General features: G+C 35.6%; 1 pseudogene; it reads right to left on the bottom strand.

Annotated features, from left to right (window-relative positions):
• LOC125679988 (uncharacterized) lies at nt 1-2,909 on the bottom strand (annotated as a pseudogene).
• Between the last annotated feature and the right edge of the window lie 3,789 nt (nt 2,910-6,698).

Here is a 6,698-nt window from a genome sequence, read left to right as displayed (position 1 = left end):
CTTATTACATTTAAGGGCTTCCGCTTTTTCTCTTTCCAGTATTTTGGTGTACAACATTCCGAAAGGAATAGCTACTGAAGAAGAAATAAGAACTTCAATTAATTCTGCTACTTGTCTGATTGAATGTGTTTTGTTTGAACAAAAAGTATGATAAAGATTATTAAATTTCTTAATCTTCTCTGGAGTAAGGCTGATTGTCATGGATATAGAATTCAAAATAAATCCTAAGGGCATTCTTCGTATGTTTACCCTTGTAAATAGGAATCATCAATATATGCAACCGAAACATATCCTTTAGATCTAAGTGAAGCATATACAGGCTTCAGAAATTTTGTAAAAAGCCTGGGAGCACTAGAAAGGCGATTTGGTAAACAAGTGTATTGATAAAGGGTTCCTTTCCAGATGAATCTTAAATATTTCCGGTCAGAACAAGCTACATTCACCGTGTAAATGCATCACCAAGGTCTACAGAACCCATATAACATCCAGGTTGAATCAATCTTAGAGTTGTACACAATCTTTCCATTTTGAAATGGACATATTCAATGTTCTCATTTATTTTTTTTAAATTCAAAATGACTCGATAGTTACCATCCTTTCTAGTGAATATCCTTTTACAGCACTAAGAATATAGCTATCCTTTGTGATAGTTTTCCATACAGGCAGAAACTAATCCGCTCAGCATGTTTGGTGTCACCTACCCTCTCTACTTCTGGTGTGACAGTTTTCTTTGTGTAGCTTTTCTTTGACTCGTGATGGTGGTTCCGTTGTAAATCTCCAATTGGTAGTGCTGGGGTCCTCTCCCTAAAAAATGGCTTTACCTCTTTCTCTGAACTTAAGGCGAGGATTGAACTTCTGTTAGATTATGAACTTCATAATCTACCTTGTTAGCTATTTTTGTTATGTTCAGTAATGTTTTTCATTTTATCCACCACATCATCACCAAACAAGTATGCGATTATTTCCGTCTGACTTGTGCATACTTTCTTATACTCTTGTTTCATGTTATTCTTAATACATGCTTTTCTGTGCAGAGAAAGCTCTGTGTTAGCTGAGGCCAGCATGGCCACTCCATCAAGCAGATCTTTGGCCGCTTTGTTTCTGTCAAATTCATTGTTAGGTTTTAGCAAAGTGTCCACCACTTTGATCACCGGACCAAGTCCTTTCAGTAAATTTTTCTGAATTTTAAGTACTTTAACATCCGTCGATCTCGTAGTTTCGTTCATACAGTAATTCCAAACGAAATCATGATTCACTCGAGAAAATTCCAACTTACAATTTTCTGGTCGCTAATGCTTATCAAATAAGTCATTTTTCTTAGAATCCTCAAGTTTGTTGACTAACAACTTATTAACTAAGTCTGTCAATTTAGTTGTCACAGCTAATGTTTTCTCTTGGGCGATGTAGTTGGAAACTGCGAAAAGATCATCGCTTAGTTCCGCGCTGCCATATTTGTTTACATCGACGTCATGTCCGCATAAGTCTGAAGGCCCTGATTCTTTATGTCTGACAGTGGGTAATTTTCCACGCACGGTCAATTCCTACTCGGAGCATATCTTGGCCTTTTTTGCCGCACATTCTGATTCAGTGTCGGGCTTTCTTTTACCCGTAATTTTAGCTGGGCTTAATTCCGAATCACTTTCTTCAGTCGATTCTGCATCTACATAAATCATGTTATTTAATGTGTCCAGCGATTTCTTCATGGCCATCATGGCTGAGTTTTGATCATGCATGAATTTTTTGAACATTGATTCAGTTACAAATTCAGTATTGTGAGCACTGTCTTGTTCCACATACTGTATATTTTTTGTGTTTGCTGACACAGAAAAATCCTCTACCCACTTATGGGCATCTAGCGACGAATGTTCAATAAGTGCATCTTGCTTACGAGATTAAAGTGCACTTGTAAGAACATCTTTTTCAGCAGGTTTGTCTGTTTGCTCTGCAGAAGTCACTTGGGTTAAAAAAAATCACCCAAAATGGCGTCCGCACCCGAGGGACGCTCGTCATCCATTATACAACACCGTAATAGTAAATTGGTACAGATAATAAATTCTTCGAATTTCCCGCAAATCTTGCGCACTATTTCACTATCCAACTGAAATCGCTAAAAATGTACTATTAAAGGTCATAAAACGAGGTTAATTCCAAATATATATAGAGCGTTAAAATTTCACAACCGATGGAATCTGGGTGAAACTTTGCATTGAATTCTGGGATTTGCCTTGCAATCTCACGTGATCTCGATACTGACGTATGCTGATGGAGAATGTTTTCCTTTCGGTCAATCAAATTCAAGGATTATAGATGGAGGTATAATAAATATAAATATTGCATGTAGTTGAGGGTAACATTGAAAATTTTCACTCGGAGAAAACCATTATCAACTGAGGTGTAGCATGAAAATATAATAATCCCATTTGTATTACCTTATATAACAATACTAATGCAAATGACATTCAACATGAAGTCGGTCACGTGATCAGTCTATCTTGCGTATGAAATGAATACAATCACCACTTCAATAGTCAGGTACTTTCACCTGACTTTCTTGCTTACGCAATGCAGTGGTGGATTTAAAGCCCCCCTTTTCGCCACAAATTTAGAAAATAGAAATAGTGTGAGTAAAATTCCAGATTGGCACCCAAAATGGCTGAGTATTTTGGCTATAATACTTGACTTTCAAGTCCCCCTTTTCGGAAACCCTGGATTCGCCACTGCAATGACACCAAAACAAAAACAAAAATTACACAGGGTTTACTTTGTAAACAGACAAAATTTCATCAATTAATATTTACATTCACAGAATTTTTTCTCTTATATTTCTTTTGAAATTGACATTGTTTTCATCATACATTGAATACACTGGTTCGATCCGGTTTTCTAGTCCCACCTGTCTGCATAATCATTACCAAATATGAAGCGTCATCAAGGTCAAAGGGTACATTGGCTGTTCCGTTTAACGTAACAAATGGGTCAATCATATGATATTTCAGAACTTAATTCTAGTTTATATTTTAAAAGATACATAAAAATATAACTACGCGGATTATGCATTTTTTCTGCGATACTAGCTACCTTTATCACCTGATAAAACAACAAAGAAAGCATTTCACAGAAACAGTAAACATAACGTTGAAATAGTTTCATTAAATTCTAACACCGTCTGCAACTAGGCCTAAAACTGCAACTTCTGCTATATGGCGAATCCATACGATGACTGATATTGGAAGCAAATATAGGCCTATTTATTTTATGTTGATAACCTGTTGTTTCCGGGCAACAGCCATGAAAGAGGATGGTTTCGAGGCTCGAAAAATTATGTTCATGTCAGGGCACCGCTGCGAATCTACAACAAAAATCTCTTATGTGAACAAAATCTCTGTCAGTTCGTGTTTATTTTCTCTTACACACCTGGAGGTAAACAAAAGCAACCTATCTGCGCTTTGTCTAACTCTGTCCTACAACCAGGAGTCCTAACGATGAAGATCATGCCGTTGTTCCCTTCCAAAAACATGACCAAGAACTTGATCCATCTACCCTCCGTCAAATCTCTAAGATCCTCTGAATTTCTGTCAAAATCTGTGTTCAAAAATTGCGTTTTCAACTTCACGTAGGCGAACGTCACTGTTTCTGCATCGCTGACAGACCAAATCACAATACTGATGTAGTTTATTCTGCTCTTCTTGTCTACAACTGAATTGGCATGACGTTCTAAATTACCTTTATTTTACACCTGCTTTGTCCTTTTTTAACCTTCTGAATTAAATATTTATAGTCTCTTAGATATTGTTCCTAATTGATTCGATAAAAATATAACGAACTATATGTTGTGTTGTCCGATCGTTATATCGGTCATCTTTTACATAAGTATGGAAGCTCGATAAGAACACAAATCAAAATAGAAATATAAGAAAGAAGATATAATTTTTAGGTGTTATTGGGATATGACATGAAGTTGGTGCGTGATCAAATTTATTCCAACACTAGAAAATCATATCTTATTTCTTAATTGTCAGTTAAAGCATCCTTTTTATTTGGCTGATGCAATATGTCATCAATGATATTCATATTGAAGAGTACTCCATATTTCAACAGAAGGCATTTTCTACAACTTGGAAACACCTTTTGAACTTAAATGTAATACTATACAGAATATCAATGAATACTATTCAAAGAGTGTCATTTGTAGGATTATGCTAAAATTGTTGTACTGGAATATATAAATCTACAAAACGTTTCTGAACTTGTGACTCTTACATATAATTGTATTACATTACATGTATGTATATATGAACACAGGATTTAGTCCTAGTCTTCCTAGTCGTTGCTTTCTCCCTCTTTCATTATGATCTTATGATGGTGATTAGTAATTGCTATTTTTTATCATACCTCGATATAAACACTGTTTTCAAAATACTCTGCATTATATATACATGTTGCTATCAAAATTCTATTGCTAAAGGGGATCCGGGTCAGAATAGGTCCTCAGTACCCCCTTGCTTGTCGTAAGAGGCGACTAAATGGGGCGGTCCTTCGGATGAGACCGCAAAAACCGAGGTCCCGTGTCGCAGCAGGTGTGGCACGATAAAAATCCCTCCCTGCTCAATGGCCATGGGCGCCGAGCATAGACCTAAATTTTGCAGCCCTTTACCGGCAGTGGTGACGTCTCCATATGAGTGAAATATTCTCGAGTTGGACGTTAAACAATATTCAATCAATCAATCAATCTATTGCTAAAGCTCAACCTTGGTATGGAGAAGGTACATGTATATCTAGGCATTACCTGTTGCCCAATTTCATTCTTTTGAGCAAGATATTGATTAAATTGAAATAGAGGGATACGCATACACTCAATCACATACGAGTAAGATGTATTCGATTATGTTTCTACGAGTGTATGCTCATACACATGACGTTTGGTCCCCGGCCCCTTTGATCCCCTTTATTTACTGTGCAAAACAAACCTATCAAGAAATGTTTTCTGAAAATTTGTGTAGCCCATGTCTATTTCATGGTACTGACTAAAACCCGGTCTCGGTCCCGGTCTTCGGTCTCGGTCCCGTGACTAAAACCCGGTCTTCGGTCCCGGTCCCATATACTTTTATTCAATAAAAATAGAATATATCAGGATATTTGATCCCCATTTCTCAATAACTTGGGTATGACATCTCATGCCTGCATTCTGATAGTAAATTGATCATGTTATTTTCTTCTTTTGTAAAATAATATGTGAAAACTCCGGGACCGGTGGGACCGAGAAGTAAAAACAGTGCTAAAAGCCGGTCCCGGTCTCGATGTTTTTTATTTTTCTAAATAGCCGCTTTAATCTACTTTTTTATGAGAAAAAGATAAGAGTGTTATATTCAATGACATTCCTTTGTATGCACATGTATGTTTCTGATTTATTGTATGTTTGTGTTTTATTCCAATTTTCCTTTTTAATGTCAAAATCGAACTCAACTACGTGATTTTTTTCTCCCAAATGAACGCGTTACAGTACATTTTCATAAAAAGATAAGGATGTAGAAGAGAAATAATATATATGTACTTATCCTGGTGTATTTGTTTGTAATTTACTGTTGGATGTAGTATTTACAAAATTAAGTCTTTTTTATATTTCATTTAGGTCAAACACCTGACCACACGATTGATAAAATTTTCAAATTCAATGTTGGTGTATTCCGAACCGGGTCTCTGTATATGTACATGTATACGTGGGTTACTGTTCTCTCTCTCTCTCTCTCTCTCTCTCTCTCTCTCTCTCTCTCTCTCTCTCTCTCTCATTTACGAGTGTATCGTGAGAATCGCATTAATTTGTTAAATTATGATGTTATATTAGTTGTTTTAATCAGGGAAGAAAAACCTTTATGTAAATATTAGAATAATACGTGCAAGATATGAGTCCAGAATGTACGATGTATGAAGTACTTTAAAAAATTATGTTCATTAGTGAAATGGAAAAAAACAAAACAAATATTGTCCTTAGATTTTATTATGATTATTAAAACATGATGAATAATTGTTGTTGATAGCGAAACAAAATTAATGTGCACTCTAGTCAACAACCCCTCCCCCGCCCCTTTCCAGAAAGATTCTGAATACAAGAATGATGCTTTTGAAAAGCAAATGTTATACCCCCGTAATCGGATATTCGGGGCGCCTTTATATAGTTTTTGGTCCATCCGTCTGTTTGTCAGCAAAAACTTGAACCTTCGGCATAACTTTTGAATGCATGTTGATAGGGTTTTCATATTTCACATGTGTACTCCTTGTGACAAGACCTTTCTTTACATGCAGTTCTTCACCTTTCAAATTTGACCTACTTTTGAAAATCTTTAACTTTAGCCATAACTCTTGAATGGTTAGTAAAAATACACGAGGGTATAAAATGCTTCACGCAGGCATACTTTTCATGAAGCGCTAACAGTACCGTAGGCCCATTTGTATTTTCAAAACTGAAATTTATTTCTTAAATAAATTTGCATGTATGTCTTGCATATTTATAAATGTAGATTTCATTGTTTGTACATTTATCAGTTTATGTCAAATTTATGCACTTTGAAATATAAGATATTTTGAAAATAGGAAACCAACAGTTTTTGTGCAGCATGATTAATACATAATTATGTGTTTGCACATATACGTATATAACTATTCACAATAAATATAGTTACAACATGATATTACAGTAAAAC

Source organism: Ostrea edulis, chromosome 2 (genome assembly GCF_947568905.1).
Source record: "Ostrea edulis chromosome 2, xbOstEdul1.1, whole genome shotgun sequence".
NCBI lineage: Eukaryota > Metazoa > Mollusca > Bivalvia > Ostreida > Ostreidae > Ostrea > Ostrea edulis.
Note: the sequence above shows the minus strand (reverse complement) of the source record. Positions and strands in the feature narration are given on the sequence as shown.